The sequence below is a fragment of the Chenopodium album genome, chromosome 13 (genome assembly GCF_948465745.1).
Source record: "Chenopodium album chromosome 13, dcCheAlbu1.1, whole genome shotgun sequence".
In the NCBI taxonomy this organism is placed as follows: domain Eukaryota; kingdom Viridiplantae; phylum Streptophyta; class Magnoliopsida; order Caryophyllales; family Amaranthaceae; genus Chenopodium; species Chenopodium album.
In genome coordinates this window covers 52,001,603-52,024,505 of record NC_137846.1, presented here as the reverse complement: position 1 = coordinate 52,024,505, position 22,903 = coordinate 52,001,603, and the positions used below count along the sequence as shown (strand labels likewise).

The window sequence follows — 22,903 nt, the reverse complement described above, 5'->3', positions numbered from 1 at the left end:
AATTGGAGGGACACTTGTCCTACTCCTATTTTTCATATATTTATCATAAATTTTTTTATTGCAAAAAAAAAACCACCCCTCTTCCATCCATCCTTAAACATGTCTATTTAAGAAAAAATAATTCAAGGCGAAAAAAAATAATTAAAACATAAATTAAATCAGATGTGAACAGACACAAATGGAATTAGACAATTTTTAGAGGATTGAAAACATTTGTGAGGGTTTTCTAAAAAAATTCAATAAAACATCTCTTATGACCGAATTTACATATTTACTAATCATGTTTGTTCTAAATATATTTGTAGGATTATGATTAAATTTTTATTGTATCTTAAAAAAAAAACATCAATACTATTATTTTAAAACGGAAAGTTGGATAGACACTTGTCCCTCATCCCGTTTTTCCTGTTTTAAAATAATTTTTTTAATTACAAAAAAATAAAAAAATAAAAAATCATACATCTCTTTCATCCCAATCCCTAATCATGCCTATTCAAAAAATTATTTTTTTTAAAAAAAAATCATTAATCTTCTCCATTTCAATCCCCTAATCATGCCTATTTAGATTTTAATTTTTTTTTCATCAAAAAAATAATTATTAAAACAAATTTAGTGTTTTAGGACAAAGGAAGTTAATCGTTCATAAACCCATCACTGAAAATAGTAAATTCTTGTCTAATTCCAATTCACTATGCATTCATATTTAAAGTTTCGCTTATGTATGATCAAAATTTATTTTCCACATTTAAAAGAATTGTTATGTTTGATTTGCAGAAAGGTCATTGTGGCCCAAATGACTAATAGTGACTGAAGTTCAAATTGGGTTACAAATTCTCTTTTGATAAGCATGTTTCTTTTATTTTATGTATATTGCAGAACAATGAATTAGAAAAATAAATTTGTAGCCCTTATATGTATATATATTGTATTGTGGAGTATAAGATTTCTTTATAAATTGTCGAACAACATTTATAAATTGTAACTATAAAAAGATGACAAATTGTTTAAATTTGACAGACTTTTAAGTGTATTGTACATTAAAAATGCTAACATAACACTATTGTTATAATATTGCCTATTATTACTGGTATAAGATTCGATAGTAATGTTTATATATATATATATATATATATATATATATATATATATATATATGTATAATGTTGAGAGTCCATATTATTTTATTGATGTTTATGTTTAAAAATAAAAAAATTACAATACAATAAACAACCGTGCATCGCACAGGTTTAAGACTAGTTATATTACAAAAAATAAAAATAAATAAAAAAAAATCAAAATCCAAAATTGAGACGAATGCACGCAACAAGATATCACAAGAATACAAGATGACGTATTATTTTGAAATATACTAGTATGCGTTTTTTCCTTACAATATTAAAATAGGCCAAAATTAGAATGAAGAAATTAAAGTATCTCATGCAATAAATTAAAGATTGTGGACTGTTGATCTTGCTCTAATTATAAGTGAACCATTAGATTATCTCTTAAAGGTAATGATTGATTTGAACCATTATGCAGTGGAGTAGTTTTATGTCAATTATAGTAATAAATTAAGCATTAAAAAGGGGAAAGAGATCAAGGAATGACAAGGATATTAAGATCAATTTATGCACGCTATTTTATCCTACTACGTAATTTGTTTGTTGCATCAAAATTAATTAATGCAATACCTTTCAGGCAATCCTCTTCTATTTGGAGGACCCAAAAAATTTCAATTCCCTCATTTCTCTCATTTTGACGTGACGATGTAATGATAATACGTGGTATCAATAATATACATTGTATGTGAGAAACAGAAAGAAAAAGCGAAGGATAGGAGGTTCACATAAAGTTCAATGCGAAGAAGAAAACTAATCAATAATTAAATGTGTCAATCATTTTTTTTTTACAGGAAAAATATCTTTCTTTTTTTTTTAATTTTTTTTGTATTCCATCCATTCACCCTCTAGACTAATATGAGTTTAGGGCTAAGTTTTGGGCAGTTAGGTTTCAATCCCCTTCCAATTGTTGTTGCGGGAGGATTGAACACGCGATCCTCCTACTAAGTGTAGTCCCATTCACCACTGCACCAACAACTAATTGGTAGGAAAAATATCATAACAATATATCTATCTATCTATTACATATTACTAAAGGTGAATAAAAGGGACGTTCAGTACTTTAGCAGCATCATATTAAAAAAATTCCCTCCAAGAGTATTTGCTTAAAATGAAGTATTCTTACCACAGCAAGGATTGTATCTAAATTAAATAATAACATTTGCTTTACATAAACTTTAAACTAAACTTTCTAAAATATTAAATTATTAATTATAACTATTTTAGTGGTTATATACTTCATACTTGAATAAGACCCTATTTGATCTTTTGAGCTTATGGGTAGAATAGGGATCAACAAAGCAAAGCAAAGCAGATTTCATCAGAGAAATGCAGATTTATTATTATTATTATTATTATTATTATTATTATTATTATTATGTAGAGCAGAATAGCTCAAAAGAACAGGGCCTAATTGGTGTGTTGAGTCCTTATATTTTTATACCGTTTTTATAATTTGATTGATTTTTATTATAATTATTTAACCATCGTGCATCAATTGCACTGATTTAACCTAGTCTACACTTATTAAACAACATTTGTTTTATAAACAAATATCTATGATAAACTTATAATTACCTCATATTTTTTTTTTTGTTTTGAAAGTAAGATACATGGGATAGATTAGGAACGTCTTCTCGCAAGATTGTGCTCTAATCTATCTACAAGTAAAAAAAGTAAGAAAAATTACTATTCATAAAAGGGTCTATATCTTGGTGCGTCGGAGTGGAGTAGCCAAGAGAGGCACATAATCTGTTGCCTGATTTCCATCACGATAGAAATGTTGAGACTTGAAGGCCGAGAAAGAATCCAAAATGCTATTATCCATTAGCAGTTGGAGCTTCCACGAGCAGTTATAATGACCCTGTAAAATATTAATAATAGTGAGATTATCACCTTCAATAATTATATGAGTGATGATATTATGCTCTCTAGATAGGAGGAGGCCATTATTATAATTACCTCGTATTACTCTAACAGGCAAGTGTACTTTTTCTCACTTCAATAAGACAATAATGATAGATGAAATTGTGAAAAGGCTACACATACAACCATTGTATGTGGAGCCTACATACAATTTGACATGACTTTGTTTTATTAGTCAATATATTGGGCCCCAAATTCCACTTAAATTAAAATTTTATTTGAATTTTCAATCAAATTTCTAATTCCTAATATTTAAAATTCAAATTAAGTGTCATTTCTAATACACATATAATATTTAATTTATTTTTAGATGAAAAAAAAAATTAATAAAATCTATTAGTGCATTATTCATCTTCCTCCTTCAGCGTTCTCATGGAAGCTTGAATGTAAACTTATTATTATTTTTTTTAAATCTTAATTTATATTTTTCGTATTCCTCTTCGACATTCCCCATTAAAGCTTGATTGTGAATTTTTTTCCTTCTTAATTTTTATTTTTCGTCTTCCTCTGTGGCATTCTCTGTGAAAGTTGGATGAACATTCATTAAATTTTGTATTTCTTAGTACTACGTATATATTTTTCAGCAAATAATTCAAGGAGATTTAATCCAAGAATTATGGAGTAACGAAAAAAATTGGAGTTGTCATCATCATACATCAAATGCAAACTCAAATAACAGAGTAACGAAAGTATTAATTATCCAATCTAACACATTAAAATTCTTCTCTATATTTCTCACTCTTTAAATTTTCCTTAATTCAATTTAGTCTGCAACAAAATTTACCCAGATTCATCACTCAAAATTAAATTTTGTGTGATAATTATTTCCTTTAAATTGATTGAGAAGGTGCTTTCGAGAGTTTAATAGATCGTGAAAAATTGTGATAATATTTTTTTTTTCTTGACATTGTAGGGTATGCTAGATTATGGAGAGGTGAATGTTAATATGTGATAGGAATTAAAAAGAGGAGCTTACATGTAATATAGGAGATTGTTTCATTTTACAATAGGTTATGTGCAAATTTTGATATTGGATTGACAAATCATAAATCATGTATACATGTAAGAGGGCTTAGCTTCATAAATCATAATTCTATAATGGTAGAGCAAAAGGGAGAGTGTATGTATTTTAAACTTTTCCAAATGTCTCTTATACTGTAATACTTTGGGCTTGTTCACATTTACTTAATTTCAGTTCAGTTCAGTTCAGCTCCAATCAGTTCAGTTCAGCTCCTAATTCCCTCTCTCATAAAATATTCATTTCAGCTCAATTCAGTTCAGTTCAGCTTCAATCAGTTCAGTTCAGTTCAGCTCCAATCAGTTCAGTTCAGTTCAACTTAGTTCAGTAAATATGAACGGACTCTTCATAGGTAAGAAAATTGATGTATTTATAAAGTATTTTAAATGTATATAATGCCCCTTGTGATGTATAAAGTACACCGAATCTTCGATCTATAGCTAGTTTTCAATGTATTCATATTTCTCACGCTTCTCACCTTAAGTACCCTATGTACCGGATCCTAATTTTATATATGTTAGAGCTCTTGCAGCGGAAATGTGGCTTCTACTAGATAATATGAAACCGATACCTCATAAAGATAAACAATATTTGGGATAGACAAATAACCACTATATATGAAGGAAATAATAAATATAAGAAAAAACTTTCTTAATGCTAAAACTTTTGACGTGAATAAAATGATTAAAATTAATTTTTTAATAACTCTATGTTACAACGTAACCTAGGTAATTTATATGAGTTTACATGCTATGAATATCTCATATGCCTCCTATTTCACTGGTGGTTATATTGTTATTCTATTTTAATCACCTTAAAACTCTCTTTACCCTGAAATGATGATTCTATTATTATCTCCTCTATACTAGGAGTTACAATCTCATCATTATTTCCTCGTTTGTCTACAATATGTGATATGGTTAATTTTAGCCATATATTCCCACAATTCTCCACCTCGTTCATAATTTGAAAAACATTCAAATTTTGGACGAACAAAATTCGTTATCCTTATGTATCCGGTTGCACCATTTTACAATGATTGCCTACGTACCCTCGACCGGGATCAAACCAATCGTAGTTCCATTTATTTCTCCATGTAATGTCTAACATGGGACAATATTCAGCAATTCCAAACAGTGTTGGAACTTGCTTCCTGACACAACTTTCGTTAACATGTCTGCAGGGTTCTCATTTGTATGCACTTTCACAAGAGAAATACTTCCTTTCTCTATGACATCCCGTACAAAATGATACCTTATATCTATATGTTTGGTACGAGCATGGTGAACCTGGTTCTTGGCCAAGTGAATAGCACTTTGGCTGTCACAGTTTATATTCACACTATCTTGCTTTAACCCCAAATCATCTAGAAGTCCCTGCAACCACAATGCTTCCTTAACTCCTTCTGCCATAGCCATATACTCGGCTTCTATCGTAGATAAAGCCACTGTAGCCTGTAACATTGATCGCCAACTAACTGGAGCACCATGTATTTTAAACACATAACTAGTAGTAGATTGTCTTCTATCTAAATCTCCAGCATAATCCGAGTCAACAAAGCCACTTATTTGACATGTATCTCCACCAAAGCATAAACCTGTGTCAATGGTACCTTTTAAGTACCGTAATATCCATTTCACTGCTTCCCGGTGTGCTTTATCAGTTACAACCTCATCATTATTTCCTTGTTTGTCTACAATATGTGATATGGTTAATTTTAGCCATATATTCCCACAATATATATAAATAAATTCTAGACGTAAGCACGTGAATATGGCTGAAATTCCCCAAAAATATCGAACATCTAAATTTGTAATTTATTTAGTAACACAGACAATTAATTTTGTAAACAAATATCATAAATCGACACATCAGTTACGCACAATATATTTTCTTTCCAGAATGTTCACATGTTGAATATCCCCCAATATAATATTGGTTATTAACGCTGTAGTTACATGCATGACTTACATTGTTCAAGTTCGATCCCACGCAAGCGAATAATTGATTCCTTTCCAAGATTTTTTCCTTCTATCCTATTGTAAATTTATCCTAAATTTATGATAATTAACTTAAACTTTATAAATGACATTTTTCTTGTTATAATTAAGTTTATGGAAAAAAAAAAAAAGGTTGTAAACAACTATTTAATAATTAATAGAGGCAATAATCGGATTCAGATCAGGTGGAGCTTTACCTGCATCCATCCATCATTCTAATCGTTTCATCCACATCCATCCATCACCCGCTTTCACCCAAACATGACTCGATCTAGACACATGGGATCATTTTAATTTTAACTTTCCATTAGTTGATTGTATGTTTTTTTTTTTTTTTTTTTTTTTTTTTTTGAAACATAGTTGATTGTATGTGTAGTAACTAATAAAGTGAAAATCGTTGTGTGTTACATATCCGCTGCTATTTGATTTTAATTAACCCTCTAATATTTTATTTAGACTCTTCAATGTGTAATTATATTTTTAAAATTAAAAGAAGCAACATAAGATGTGTGACAAGTACAAATGTATATTAGATTTTATAAGATACTAGATGAAGCCCGTGCGATGCACGGTTTGTTTGAATTTTCTAAAATATATTTTTTTTGTATATATGTGATAAAATTTGTTGTATATTTAGATAAAATTCTTAATATCAAAAGATAATATTTTATATTTAATTAATTTAAACTTAAAAATATTATTTGTCAATTTTGCTTACGTGGCATTTGAATTATTTAATTGTAAAATAAATTAATAATCTCTTATTTAATTGGCTACAACTAAATTTTATAATCTTACGTGGCGCGCTGAGAAAATTAAATCTTACGGGGCTCTCTAAAAACTCGGGAAAAAACTCCCCTTTATATATATATTAGATTAGATTTGACATAAGATAAAACAATATGTCTAATGTTTTGCATATATAATAAACTTTATATAATATTTTTTACAGCTTATATATACAACATGATACGAAGTATAACATTAAACTTCCTTCTGAGCATAATTCAACGTCCCTAGTCGACCCTAAGCTACGAAGATTAATGTATTTTTCTTATATATCAGATGTTGAATATACTTTCTTATATATATCAAATGTTAAAGGGTCGTCAAAAATTTAAATATTGTAGATGATGATCTAATTTTATTATTCAGTTAAAATCTTGAGAGATTGATCAAATTTTGTCTATAAAATAAATCCAATTATTAACTTTTATTAATAATTACACGGAATGGCAGTACAGGATCTGCAGATTGTATTGCCTAAACTAAATTGTTTTCTTTGCCGAAAATTTAGATATTGTTTATGGCTTCCATAAATCCATTATTATTATTATCTTCTAATTAATCTTCTCAAGCAGTTTGTTTTTCTACATGGTAAGCAATTTTTTTTAAATGTGAAGTGGTGAAACTCATTAAAAGCTGAGCCTAACTTAAATGAAAGTGGCGCTAGCCGCTAGCTAGTGAAATACTCAATTAGAAATCCCGCCGCATCTGTAATATGGCGCCATTACAACAAAGAATTTCCCCCCTAATTTTCCCTCTTATTTTTTTTGCTACTAGTGATGTGTCAGCTTTTAATAGGTATTGTATGTAGGTTCTATATACAATAATTATATGCGTATCATTTTCCGATGAAATTGTGTGGGATTATCCCACGTAGAAGATAGAACATTTAATGACTTCAATTTAAATCTCTATACCTTGTACGAGCACGTTGTTTATTATTGGATTTTGCCTTGAATTTGGCATTGACTTATCACATAAAGCAAACATAAGACTTTATTAAAAGTAATTAATCGAGTAGTGTCTATTTTCATTATTTATTAGTGTATTGAATTTAACAAAATTTAGGCACATTTTGTAATTTGTTTTTCCGTGTACCTATTTCCACCACTTTTAAAAGATAAGAAATATAACATATTACATTATTGAGTCAAACTATTACCTAGGTCCACTTAATTTAAATTAGTAGGCTAGAAATATACTTTTAAATGTGAAGGGGAAGGGGAAGAGTACGGATTCCACACTCAATGTGTCCATAACCATAATGAATTCCCACACCCTCAGAGTTTTCACAGTGACAATCAAAACCCCAAGCTAAAGATTTGAAGGTGCAATATTCACCAGTAAGCCAATATTAGCTTGTTATGTACATACCAAGCCTAGTTATTTAAGGCACTACACTCCATTTATTCTCAAGCACACCTTTAAGTAATTTTCTGCTACCATTCCTTATTAACACAAATCCATTCAATCTTTCCACAAAAATACTATTCGATTCTCCATACCTAGCAATATGGTTAGAAAACCTACCAATTAAGTTACCACCCACACGTTGATCTTGATCAAACACAATAATAATGTTAGACATTGGATCAACTCGCCTAGAAGTCCAACCGAACTTTTATAACTCCAGCCATCCAAGCTCAAACTAAAAACATTAATGAGCAAGAGCCCGATGACCTAAGCTCAAAATCCACGTGGGTCCACCAAGCATGGTTGGCTATTGCGTGCACCACTGTGCTAATAGCCCTAACCAAATCCATAGCCATCTCAATCAATTCCCACATATGGTTGAAGCCCATTGTAGTTAGCTTAGCTGGGTATATTATGTCGGATCTCATTTCTGGAATATACCATTGGGGCATTGACAACTATGGGGAAACAACAAGCACAATATTTGGGTCTCAAATTGAGGCCTTTCAATGGCACCATGAGAAACCTTGGATCATCGCTAGATATCAAGTAGCCAAGAATCTCTATCAACTATCTCGATTCACAACCTTCACATTCTTACCTATTAACCTCATTTTCAATGATCCAATCTTAATGGCCTTTGTTGGATCTTTATCAACCTTCCTCTTATTTAGCCATCAATTCCATGCATGGTCCCACACAACAAAGAACAAATTACCCACAATAGTTGTGTCCTTGCAAGATATAGGGGTGATATTGTCACGCACACAACATGCTGCCCACCATCATGCTCCTTATAATAGTAACTATTGCATAGTAAGTGGAATTTGGAACAAATTTTTAGATGAATATAAGGTTTTTGTGGCATTTGAAAAGGTTATATTCTTTTGGTTTGGAGTGAAGCCAAGGTCTTGGAATGAACCTAGCGTGAAATTGACTGAGGAAAATTCCACACCGCCTTCCTAGCTTCAATAATGAAGTTTCTTTTTTTTGACAAGAATAATGAAGTTTCTTTCTAAATCATATATGAGTATTTTTTTTTTCTTTAATAACTTTAAATAATTATGAACATTATACCAGTAATTAATTGATGTAATATGTACTGTATTGTACAATTGATGATGCATATGTAGATTTGTTTTTTAATTTTTTAATTTTTTTTTAATGTAACTACTTTTAAACCTGTGCAATGCACGTGCATGTAGTTTAACTGTACTTAATTAATTGTTATAATAATCTATAATTTATAACGTTGTAAAATTTTAAAAGAATAAGATTTGAACATAAAACCTTTTTTTACTGGTAGAATATTCATAGTTTACCATCTAAGCTATAAAAATTTGTGTACTAATCACCCTAATAGTTCTCTTTCAAAAAAATCACCCTAGGTAGTAGTTTTTATGTTGTATTTTACAGATAAGAGACTTGATTTCCATAATAATAAAAACAACAACAATAAAATTCTAAGCAATAATCAACTTATATGAAATATGCACTAATATTTCGTCATTATTTTCCATTACATTTACAAGATGTTACTCTGTATATCTTATTATAGTTTCGGTTTTATAACAAACTACGAGTATATATTCTCTCATTTCAGCAGTTTTGTTCCTACAACCGCTAAGTTTTGTTGTTGGCTTCTAATCTATAATCTATAATATAACATTATTAAAATTTATGGGGACAACATGCTAATGTCATGTGTCACTCTTTTTTACGATTTGGTGCCACATGTGCGCCAGTGTCACCCTATGTGTCATCACATTTCTCTCACCACATTGAAGTGTAGCAATAATGTTTATTTACTTTGGAAAACTCTTCACTGACATGATTTTAATTCTTTATAATAATGTTTAATTTACTTGAAAACTCTTCATATCTTATATATTAATGAAAGATAATATTTTATTTTTTTTTGGTGCACACGAGGGACAAGCCCCAAAAAGAAGAAATAAAAACCTAAGACAAGAAGACTAAAAACGGAAACAGCAAGCAGAACAAAAAACACAAAGAAAAATAAAAAAACAAAAAACTAACAAACAGACTGCTAAGTTAAGAAACACAAAGCAGCCTCTTAATCTTCTTCAAGTGGCCTCGGTTGGGATCATCCTAGCCCTTGTTGCTCCTCTCGAGTCCTCCAATAAAACAGTTCGAAGATCCTCCGAGACCGCCTCAAAGATGACTATCTTTCTGTAGCCGTCACTTCAAAATTAGCTAACCAATCCGCATCCCGATTAGCCTTTCTGTAGCAATGACTAATAGTAAGCTCCCAATCACGTTTCACAATTAAGGTCTTACACTTTCGTAACAGATGAACATATGGAGAGTTGGGGAAAATCGGATCCACCAACATACGAACAATAACTTCCGAGTCCACTGTAACTTGGATTTTTCTATCAATGAAAGATAATATAGATTATTATATTTTTCATTCACTTATAAATATTTTTAACTTTAACCTTCTTTAATTAATTTTGATCAAACTATTAATCTATGATATATCGGGGCATCGCCCAGACCAATAACTAGTTTTATATTAAGTACTGGAATATCATCTGATTCATAATCTAATTTACATTTAAATCCATTTAATTTCTTAGATCATAATTGGGCAAATGAAGGAACAAATTTATAGCTTGGCACTAACTTGGGGAGTTGGGGCAATCATAATTAGGTTGGGCTTACTTTATTGGAATTTATATGTTCAATTGGTCTATTGTAGACCCTAGTCCATCTAAAATAGGCGGACCACCAGCCTAAATACAATACAAAACTCATTTTATGCAGCCCAAACTCTCGATTTTCTTTCTTTCTACTCCAACAAAACTGACAGAAGATTCAATTATGAACATTTACTCTTACAATTGCTGAAAAACTTCTCTCTTCTCTGCAAATTCGAGAATTGCCATGGAAGAAAAGCAAGAAACACATGCAGAAAGGTAAATAAAATTTATGAACCTAAAATTTCTTTAAATTTCGAGTTAAGTATACAACAAGGGACTCAATTCTTGCAAAATGTGGGGAAAGGAGACTCTATTTATTTTACAGAGGAAAAAGGGACTGGGCTAGAATGGGTTTGGGTTTTTGGTGGGTTTTAATTAAATAAGGGAAAGAATTGAGTCCCCTTGGTTAAACATTTGAGTCCCTTAGGTTTAATTGTGTTTTTTTATTAAAAAAAAATTTTAAATTAAAATAGACCATAAAAAATAGAGTCCCTTCCTTTTTTTGAAACAAAAATAAGGCATAGAATTACAAAACTTTCTGAATGTTTGTTTTCTTCACATCTTCATTACATCCTCGACCTTCCAACTCCACATTTCTCTTTAAAATCACAACAATCTCATAAGATAATCTTGACTCACGTGGATTGTTAACCCACCTACCACCTAGAGGTGATCAATATCAGTTTGATCCGAGCTTGGATCGATCCGGCTCGAAAATAGGGCGCGTTTGGACAAGTCTTAAAACATATTTTTGGTTACAAACCCGATCCCAGCCGGAAAAACTCGACAAGTCTGCTACTTTTTTGCGAGTTTGGCCTGGGCACGAGAAATTTTGTCAAGATCCGGTCCGATTTTGACCACCTCTACTACCAACTTTATTATCACACAATCAAACAAATGCAAGACAAATAAGCTACAATAAACTAGAGATGAAGAGCATGCTTTGGCTTATTATTATTATTATTGAAAGAATTTTTTTTTGGACAACAAACATTAAAAAAAAAATTCAAGAACAAAACTTTTGCATTGCTATTGCACTTTCTTAATTTCGAACAATTATATTTTTAAACCAATCAGCAGTAATGATTAATGAAGGAATTGAATTTGTTTGGTTTAATCAAGGCAATAACAAGGGGACTCAATTCTTTACAAGGGACTTAATTCTTCTTGGGTTAAAAGTGAGTTAAGTCACCTGAAAATACCCCCTACCACCAGAGATTTAACCCCAATCCCCTTTTCCTCTGTAAAATAAATAGAGTCCCCTTTCCCTACATTTTGCAAGAGTTGAGTCCCCTGTTTTATACTTAACTCTTAAATTTCTTTGAATTTGCAATTAAATGTTAATTAAATTTCTTCATTAGTTAAATTTTTGCAATTTGTATATAATTTAAAAACATTTTTCACATTTCTTAGAGACCCAGCAAATTATTCTACAAGTAGAGATGAAGATGAATTGTTGAATCTAATCCGATCGATTTCAAGGCGTGCAGTGGTACATTGCGGTTGTTCGGATATTTTTACTAAATGTTCAAAATTTGCGATGTTCAAATTTTTTATACTAAAAGTTCAAATTTTGAAATTGTTCATATTTTTTTTACTAAATGTTCAAAAGTAAAGGCATGATATATTGCGATTGTTCATATATTTTTAATAAATGTTCAAAATTTTCGATGTTCAGTTCGGATTTTTTTACTAAATGTTCAAAATTTGCAATCGTTCAAAGTTTTTTTTTACCAAATGTTCAAAAGTATAGGCGTGATACATTGCAATTTTTTAGATATTTTACTAATGTTCAAAATTTTCGATGTTCATTTCGAATTTATTTTGTACTAAATGTTCAAAATTGGCAATCGTTCAGAGTTTGTTACTAAATGTTCAAAAGCATAGGCGTGGTACATTGTGATGGTTCAGATGCTTTTACTAAATGTTCAAAAATTTGATGTTCAGTTCGGATTTTTTTTTACTAAATGTTCAAAAGTATAGGCGTGGTACATTGCAATTGTTCAGATATTTTACTAAATGTTCAAAACTTTCGATGTTCAGTTCGGATTTTTTTCACTAAATGTTCTAAATTTGCAATCGTTCAGACTTTTTTTTTTACTAAATGTTCAAAAGTATAGGCGTGGTACATTGCAATTGTTCAGATATTTTTACTAAATGTTCAAAACTTTCGATGTTCAGTTTGGATTTTTTTTATTAAATTTTCAAAATTTGCAATCGTTCAGATTTTTTTACCAAATGTTCAAAAGTATAGACGTGGTACATATAACTAATTTGAGACAATCAATTAATAAAAATTCATACAAATTAATAAGAACGATCAAATTAATGAGAACAATCAAATATATCAATTAATCGATCATAATAGCTTAAAATCGATCATAATCGGTTGAAATCGATAGGATTAGCTTCAAGAAATTCAAATAAAATTAAAACAAGGATTAGATCCACATATTCATCTCAAAAACAAAAACTAAATCAATATTGATCACAATGAATTCAGAATAACTAACCTTGATTGATCTCTTCGGGAATTTCGACGATTTCCATCACGTTAAAGGCAACAAAACAATGGAAAAAATTAAGGAAAAAAAATCAAAGAACAGAGGAGAGAGAAGAATATGAAAAAAAAAAAAAAGAATTATGATCGAAAAAGAAATAAAAGAATCAGATTAAAAATGGGAAAGAAAGATCTTATAAAGAAGGAAACAAAAAATAAACACAAAAAAAAAAAAAAGAAGCTAAGATGGCGGGATTTGGAGAAGAAAGTGAAGCTGTGTTTAATTAAGAGAAGCGTGCGTTAGAGCTGGTCCATATAGAATAGGTGGAACAGGATCCATAGAAGAATTTGTATTATATGTTAGTTCATATTTGGGGTTATGTTAGTGTAATTAATTAATTGTAATTAGTAAGCCCATGCTATTATTAGGCTGTCATGCTGTTACTAGGTGGTATGAACTACGAAGTACAGTGCATATAATATAACTATACATCAACTAAGGTGGCTCACGGATCGCGGTCGTCATATCTAGATATTTTCAGGAAGTTTTTATAGAAAATGCAACATAATGAGCGAATATATGTCAATAAATATCTTTAGAGGTATAAGTGTCTGCACATATTCAAGAGAGTTTGAAAATGCTAATCAACATTAATGTGGGCAAATGTAATAAACATGTTAGAGGGTATAATTGTCCAAACACTATTCATAAGAGTTAAATCTTTAATCATACAAGGAAAAGTTTAGGCACAATTAACATCATATTAATAGGGGCATATAGGTAAAATTTTAAGGATATAATAACACTATTCATAAGTGTTTTCTCATACTTTCTCCGTTTCATATTAGATGACATATTTCATTTAGGCACGTGTATCAATGCATACTTTCTAATGCAAATATCTTTAATTACAATTAGCAAAAATTATAAAAATTTGAAATTTTAAAATAGATTTTGAGACGAATCTAATGAGACTCCATATGACTATATTATTTCTCAACACGTAATCACAAAATGAAGTCAAAACAAGTTATGTGAACGCCGAACGGTGCGCATTATGATTTTGTCAGCAAATCAAGGGAAAAATAAACATACTTGCTCCATACAAACTTTATTTTTTCTTTACTAAGCCCTTCCTTACTGGGCTTGATAATGGGTTAGTATTACCAGCCCAAAGTGGAGGACAATTTGATCACAGTACTTGTCCATCCTCAGACTAATTTTTACTCCCTTTGTCTCTATTATTATTATTATTTTTTTTTGCCGCATTTGACTTTCTATGGTACGGTTTTCAAGACGAGTCTTAAGTATCTTCATTTTCATACACATAAAAATTATAAAAATGTGTTATTAATAAAATAAGTAATAAGCCAAATCTAATAAGATCACTCGTGATTATATTATCTCTTATATATTAACGGTAATTTACGGTCAAAATTTACAAAGTTTGACCAAAAAAATAACAATGGGCCAAAAGTAATGGCATAGAGGGAGTAATATGAACTGGTAATCCACTAGACCTAGACCGCTATCATATTTGTTAACCAACCTTCCTGTATTTCTTCAAAGTAAAACAATTATTCTTAACTCACATATGAGTTATTTTTCTAACTTTTTTTTTATTCGTAAATCAGGATATAATTATTATAATATGGTGTTAATTAATTTTAAACAATAATATGGTGTTAACTATTGTTTCAAGTAAACATAATCAAAGACACTATATATGCTATAGTTTTAATTGAAGTATGTTAATATTCATTGAAGATATATGTACAATAATAAGTTTATGTAAATTAGACCTTGGCATTGTAAGGCACCATGGGTGGTGGGTGCTAGCTAATATACATATATCTTAAATTCTTAATCTAGTTATACGTGAACTCCGTTAATTCTCGTGCCATCACTGCTATGTACAATAATTTTCTCACTTATTATCAATTTAACACTATTTTTTAATTTATAAAAAATAGTAACAAATTTTTCTATAATTATTGGAAGTAAAATTACAAAAATACAAAGTACATATATTTTTCTTCTTATTTCAACTACAAAAAATGAAACATAAATTATCATAGAAGAGCCAATTAACCAAATAGGTATTTTAAAGCTGCGCATTTGAACAAATGAATTTTTTTTTTTTATATGCTTCAATGATAAATTAGTACTATTTTTCTTGACATTATACTAATCAATGACTATTTTAGAACTATATATCTAACATTTTAACCTTGTTTGAATACCTAAACATATCTATGTAATTTAGCGATCAATTACGATATTTAACAAGTAGATGGATCTAGGGGCGGGCTTGCCAAGACTATGGCCCGCCTCATGAACAGAAAATTATTATAAATAAAGACTATATTGCTGCAGTAAATACCATTAAATTGTGTTGGTTAAGTAGGTTAGGTTTTCACTAGAATGCCTAAACACTCTTATGAAACTAGTGGTTCCATGTTCAATTCTTGTTGGCATCGCTTCTAAATTATTCAAAGATAATTTTAGATGTTTTTGCTTCATTTTTCATGGAGCTCCATTGATGTATAGTCACGGAATTGATAAAACTTAATTGGTCATCAAAATCGATAAATTTACGCAAGGCGAATCTTCTAAATCCGCAACCCTATACCAACAAATAAATCTACCAAATTTGTAATCGTGCATACACGAAAAAACAATACTAAACCGACTGTAATCACCATACTGTTTGTTATCTTTATAGACTAAAACATTTAATTAAAGAAGAATTTGGGGTGCTCGATAAAATCGATGACAACCCCTAATTTTGCTATGGTGGCTTGATTTGAAGAGAGTGAATCGAGAATATTTAGGGTTAGGTTTTTTTTTCCCCCTCAAAAGATGTTTATATTCCATCGTTATTATTAGTTATCAAGGAGATAAGTTTTAGGGGTCGTTTGGTTGAAATATTTGGAATGGAGTTAAAGTCCATTCCATCAACTTTATTGTTTGGTTAGACATATTTAGGTATTGAATCTCGTACTAAGATGTTCTAATTTCACCCCATAGGATTCACAATCCATTCCTTTAATGAAATATAAAAACTATTTCAAAGAATAAACCAAACTTGTTTAGATAAGGAGCTAGTTAGCCCAGGTTACTCGAGTTGAGTAACTAATATTGTTACTCAAACGACACTTGTGTAAATAATGCCCTTGAATTTCCACAAAATTATTACTCCGTATTTTATTAAGTTGGGTACTATCATCACCACAGCCACAAGAAGCTCAAGACAACACCGGCAACACGATTCTGTCCGCCGTCGATACTCTGACCTGACTTTCGGTGGCGACAGATAACTCCACTTTCTTCATCTAAATCGTGGATTGACTTTTTTGACCCCTACTTAGACAGGCAAAATGACAACTGTGCCCCTTACATAACATGAATTGTTACTCAACTTGAGTAACTTGTATTCACCCTTTAACAAATATGAGGTTTAGAATCCATATCTCCCTAATTCGAGATCCATACCAATTCTTTCCAATTTGACGATCCGAATGACTCCTTCGAAATTAAAGAAGCAGATATGAAATACACCTTATATTACATTAATTCGACCACACCACAAAATAAAAAGTCCCAATCTTATAGTCATTCATTCTCACAAATTATTGTCTATTAAACATAGGAGAAAACTTATTATGACCTCACAATATACACCTTATATTTACATATAATCTTCTGTCATTATTAGTTTTATTACCATAGTCATTGACTTTAACCTAACTAATAATTTGTGTGAATACAATTTCACATGAATCAAGCATAAATATCACACACATGACTCGATTATTTGTTAGACATTTACAAAGGTACATTCCGGGGGTTTCATTAGAATTATTATTCCATTTTTTCCTAAAGGTTCTTCTCATTAGGAATGTAGAAATAACGTACTCTCTTTGTTTCATAATAATTACAACGCTATTACTGACATGCATAATTTTGACCATTAAAATTTATAATTTTATATTATTAAGAAATATAAAAGATTAATATAATGAAAATATACATAAAGACTAATCCAAATATATTTTACATGGCAACATATATTTTATATATTAGTATAAATTATAGTCAAAGTAGGCTTATAAATAGTGTAAAAGTCAAACTTTTACGATTATTAATTACGAAATGGAGGGAACTAAATTAAAAGAATTTTCAAAAATCTTTTCCAATATATAAGATAAAATATATTCAAGAATCAAGATGACTTAAATGATGTCTTGATAAATCCGTCTCAATAATAATTTTTAGAATTTCAAACTTATATTACTAATAATTTGTACTACTCTATATCGATCATTTAAATGGGAAATCTTAGGGCTTGTTTGGTTGCACAAAGAAAATGGGGGAAGTGGAAAATCATGGGAATTTGCAAATGAGTGAGTTGTTTGGTTGACAATAAAAAGTGTAAATGGGGGAATTGCAAATTCAAGGGAATTGTGACTTCCCACAAAACATGGGAAGTTAATTACCTAACCCTCCCTAGGTAACTCAAAATTCCCATGAACTTCCTTCATCCTAACCAAACAAGTTTAGACAATTCCTAGAAATTAGATATAGATATTTAATTCCATAAAATACAAATTTCCATGGAAATAATATCAAACAAACAACACCACGGAGGGAGTACCGTACAATAGAGTTTGGGTGGGAGTTTGGTACATCGTGGTGTTGATATACTATACGTGGATGGGGGTTTTTGGTGCGTGATCACGTGCCTTGCATATGACTGCGTGGTCAATGCTTGAAAATGTAAGTCAATGCTAGAATTCAATAAAAGGTCCTTAAAAGAAAAGGTTAGTCATTATGGGTTTAGACTATGCCAACCTATAACTCTAGGCTTGCGGGTCATCATCATCTTAATACTAGCCTATCAAACCATGGCATGTAGATTTGCAAACGTGTACACCCTGCGACACTACATACGTATAGTATCAACCTCTTAAAGATAGAGTATTTTGACTATTCAAGCCTGACCATAGATTTGGATATGTACCCTTGACTCTAGGTTGGAACTTTGCATACTTAAGTGATAAACGTGCTATTTGCCTATATGCTATATATTGAGCTATGCGTACAATGTACAATTTGTATTATTCAATGGCTTGATGCTAACGGTGCGCCACTTTTCCCTGTACCGGTATTGCGACCCACCTCCACCCCCAATCTCGTCGTTTTCCGATTCGGTTTCCCGTCCTTCACACCGAAACTCCCTTATAACCCCTCCAACCATTCGAAACACCCTCGAAACCCCTTCCCCCAGCCCACTCCCGAAAACCCCCCAACAGCCACTTCCTCACCGTCGAAAACCCTAGCCGCTAGGGTTTTGGGGTAAGCGGAGCGTGGTTTGAAGTTTTCGAAATGGAGGATCGATCGATGGGTTTTATAGGTGGTTGCGTAGGGGTTTCAAAGAGGCCGGGGACTGTGGCTTAGGGGAAGCGTCAGAGCGGCGACGATTTGGCGAGGGTGGTGACTGGGCTACATGGGTTGCCGGAGTTCTTAGGGTTATTGGGGTTTTGGCTGGGTTTTTATAAATATTTTCTTAACCAATTAATTTGCGACACGTGTCATTTTAACAAAAAAAAAATAAAAAAAAAACATTCAACCGGTAACCGATATTTGGGATTGAAGAAAGAGAACTACCTCCAAAGTTTGGATTATTCTACAATAATCCAAAGTTAGAATTATTCTAGCAAAATTCATGAAACTTGGGATTATTATTTCTAATTTTTCCTTATATATATCAACAAATTAATTTTTTTATAAACTTCACAATTATAATTTATTTGTAATATATATGTTTAGAGTTATGCATTATCAAGTGTGCCTAAATCAATTCTCTAAGGATTGATTACATTATAATTTCTATGCATAGTTTTGATGGAGAATGGTAAACCGCCTCTAAAGTCTTCATCTATGATAGTCAATGAAACCTCACTTTGCCCCTCCATCCAAGTATCTTCCTCAATCCGAAATCATATGAATCTTGTTCCTTTTCTTCCTTTGTTAGTGATGATGTGTAACAAAGATACATTATTCTTTAGTGTATTGAATTTAATAACAAGAAGGCAATCATTTTGTATAATGTCCTTCCACGTGTGTACTTTTATTATATAATAAATTATCTTATTATATTAGAGTTTCACACAGGTCAACTTGTCTCCTCACGTTAACCCTTTTTATTTTTTTATAGGTAAGGAGATTGTCTTACTAGACCGATCCAAATATCTTAGCGATCGACTCAACTTGAGTTGGTGGGCTAGTCCATCTGAGAGTTTGTAAATACTTCTATTACTCCATTTTGCAACACTAAGTATTTTACACTTGTCAATATACAATTTAAAGTACTAATATTTTTTATTGCATTTTGGTAAAAAATATATTCTAATAAAGTCTAAATTGAGATGAATTTAACAAATCGCATGTAACATGTTTTTCTTGAGTATAAATTACAATATGACGTTATAAGAGATAGTAGAAATAAATATTGCAACTTTGCAAGCAAAATAGATTGAAGGAACATTTCGTAATGGCTCACACCTCAACATAAATACTAGAATTTTCTACGGAACTTCTTTCAACCAGATGACATAAAACTACTTTTTTCCCAAAGCTAATGTGGTTTTACCTAGAATAGAAAGTTCTTGTTGCAGACTACAACCAATTTATTTCCAAAAAAAGGAATATAAAAGTACCAAGTTACAAGCTTGACTTGATTTTCTACGTAAGATTTTATGAATTTTGGTGAAGCTGTTGCGTTAAATAAAGAATATAGTACTCGTTGTACTTTGTTAAATTGGATTATGCCTTGAGTTGGGCGTTGACTTAGCACATAGCGTAAACATCACTTAATACTTCATAAGTACAATGTAATTAAATAGTCTGGCTTCAATATTTATTAATTAGTGTATGTATTGGATTAACAAGAAATCAAAGGCAATCATTTTGTAATACTATATATGTTCTTTCGTGTACGTATTTTCATAAGTAAAATTATCTTATTTGACCAGAATTTGTAACTTAGCTTAGTAAGTTAGAATATACATATCTCCTCCATGCCCACTAATTATATATACATATCTTCCCCATGCCCATTAATTTTATAAATTCAAGTAATTGTCCCACATCAGTATAATCCTCTATCATTACAAAACTGCTTCGAATTTGCACAAAAAAATCCTATCAAAACTTATCAAATTACTGCCCACACTTCGATCTTGATTAATAACCCTAATAATGTCAAACATTGGCTCAACATGCCCAGACATCCAACCGAGCACCACTCCAGCCATTCGAGCTCAAGATAAAACCACTAATGAGCATAAGTCCGATTATCCAACCTCAAAATCTATATGGGTGCACCAAGCATGGTTGGCGATTGGATGCATCACCGTGCTTATTGCCCTAGTCAAGTCCATAGCCCTTTCAATCAATTCCCACGTATGGGTGAAACCCATCTTAGCAGGCTTAGCCGGATACATTTTCTCGGATCTTATCACTGGAGTCTACCATTGGAGCATTGACAACTATGGAGATGCCAAAACCCCAATATTTGGATCTCAAATCGAGGGTTTTCAAGGGCACCATGAGAAGCCTTGGATCATCACTAGAAAACATATAGCCACCAACCTCTATGAACTATCCCAAATCATTACGTTAGTTTTCTTACCTGTTAACCTATTTTACAATAACCCGAGTTTGTTAGCATTTGTCGGATCTCTCTCGACCGGTGTCTTATTTTGCCAACAATTCCATGCATGGTCCCACACAACAAAGAACAAATTACCCACAATAGTTGTGGCCTTACAAGATTTGGGGGTGCTAGTGTCACGCACACAACATACTGCCCATCACCATGCTCCTTTTAATAGTAATTATTGCATAGTGAGTGGAATTTGGAACAAATTTTTAGATGAAATTAGGGTTTTTGAGGCATTTGAAAAGGTTATATTCTTTTGGTTTGGAATAAAGCCAAGGTCTTGGAATGAGCTAGCTTGAAATGGAATTGGGAGAATTTTACACCTCCTTTTCTTGAAATCTAGGCCTCCTTAAATATTTTGGAGGTCCTGTGCTACTACTGAAAACCGAGGACCTCAAATTATTTAAATTTGTATATACTAAACGTAGTATTACATAAAGGTGAAATTAATAACTAGTACAAAAATTTATGATTATAATGTAAATATGAACTCTCCAAATACAATTTTATTTGTACTCTGTAAAATTTTTTGTGACATACTTTATACATATGTCATTCTCCTTTTGTTGTATTTCCTTGCTTGTTATTGAATTATTTATCACTTTGACTTTTGTTTCATTCATATGACAATATTTTCTTACATATATATGAATGTATAAAATACTATTGGATTATTAATAATATATATGTACTCCGATTCGTGTGTTTTCATTACTTGAAAGTTGAAACACTATACTCGTACCTAATCTTTTCATCATATTCCATTGTTAAAATAATTTTGATAAAATTAGTTGATTACTGCATAATCAATCATATATCTTTTCCTTGACATTGTATGTGTTGCAAGTAGAAGAAATTAGAGGAAGTAAGGTATAAAGTTATGGTAAAAAATCTACATTTCCAAGTATTCAAATCAAATAATATTGGACGTTTTGGTTTTCTAGAAACAAAGGGTGTATATGAATAATATGTATAAAGTTCTCCATTCAATATTTTTATACAATTCAATTATATTTGCAATATACAATTTTTGTTTTTTAGGAAGAGAAAAGGTTACTGCATACGAATTTGCAAATTGAAAGAGAGTCCGATCCATAAGTGCATACCAGTAATATATATACAATTTGCAAGTTGTGTGTCACTTTAGGATCAATAATCTTTAACTGAATTAACTCACCAATAATGAACTTCAATTAATTATCTATTAACTGCAAAAATTGATTTGATAAAAAATTAATTTGGCATACAATTGTAGTCAAATTATGTAACATATATACTCCTATTATATATAAGAACCCCTATGCATTTGCACAAAGTGTGCACGGAAGAAAATTATGGAAGCGAAATTTATTGCTTCTAAATGGTTTGAAATTACTTAATTTAATTTCATACTCTTCTCACAATTAATAGTGATAGAAAATGGATATTCTCTATCAAATAGGTTTAACTTAATTTAAACAATTGATCGAGTTCTATATTATGAACATTTGTACAACTTAATAACATTCAATGTACGACGACAATTCACATGCTAAAATATGAGAGGACGTTGACGAGCTTAATTTTCTACACCTCAAAAATTAAAGGGTTACACCATTTACTATTTTGATCCCCCTTAATTTTCCAAAAAATAATGCAAAGGTCATAAAGTTGGAAATGCCTCTTATGTATAAATTGACGTTTTATCAT

General features: G+C 30.9%; 2 pseudogenes; both read left to right on the top strand.

The window, feature by feature from the left end:
• The first annotated feature begins 7,294 nt into the window (after positions 1–7,294).
• Positions 7,295–9,440, top strand: LOC145575713 (fatty acid desaturase 4, chloroplastic pseudogene; annotated as a pseudogene).
• Positions 9,441–20,642: 11,202 nt separating this feature from the next.
• Positions 20,643–21,707, top strand: LOC145576873 (fatty acid desaturase 4-like 1, chloroplastic pseudogene; annotated as a pseudogene).
• Positions 21,708–22,903: the final 1,196 nt, after the last annotated feature.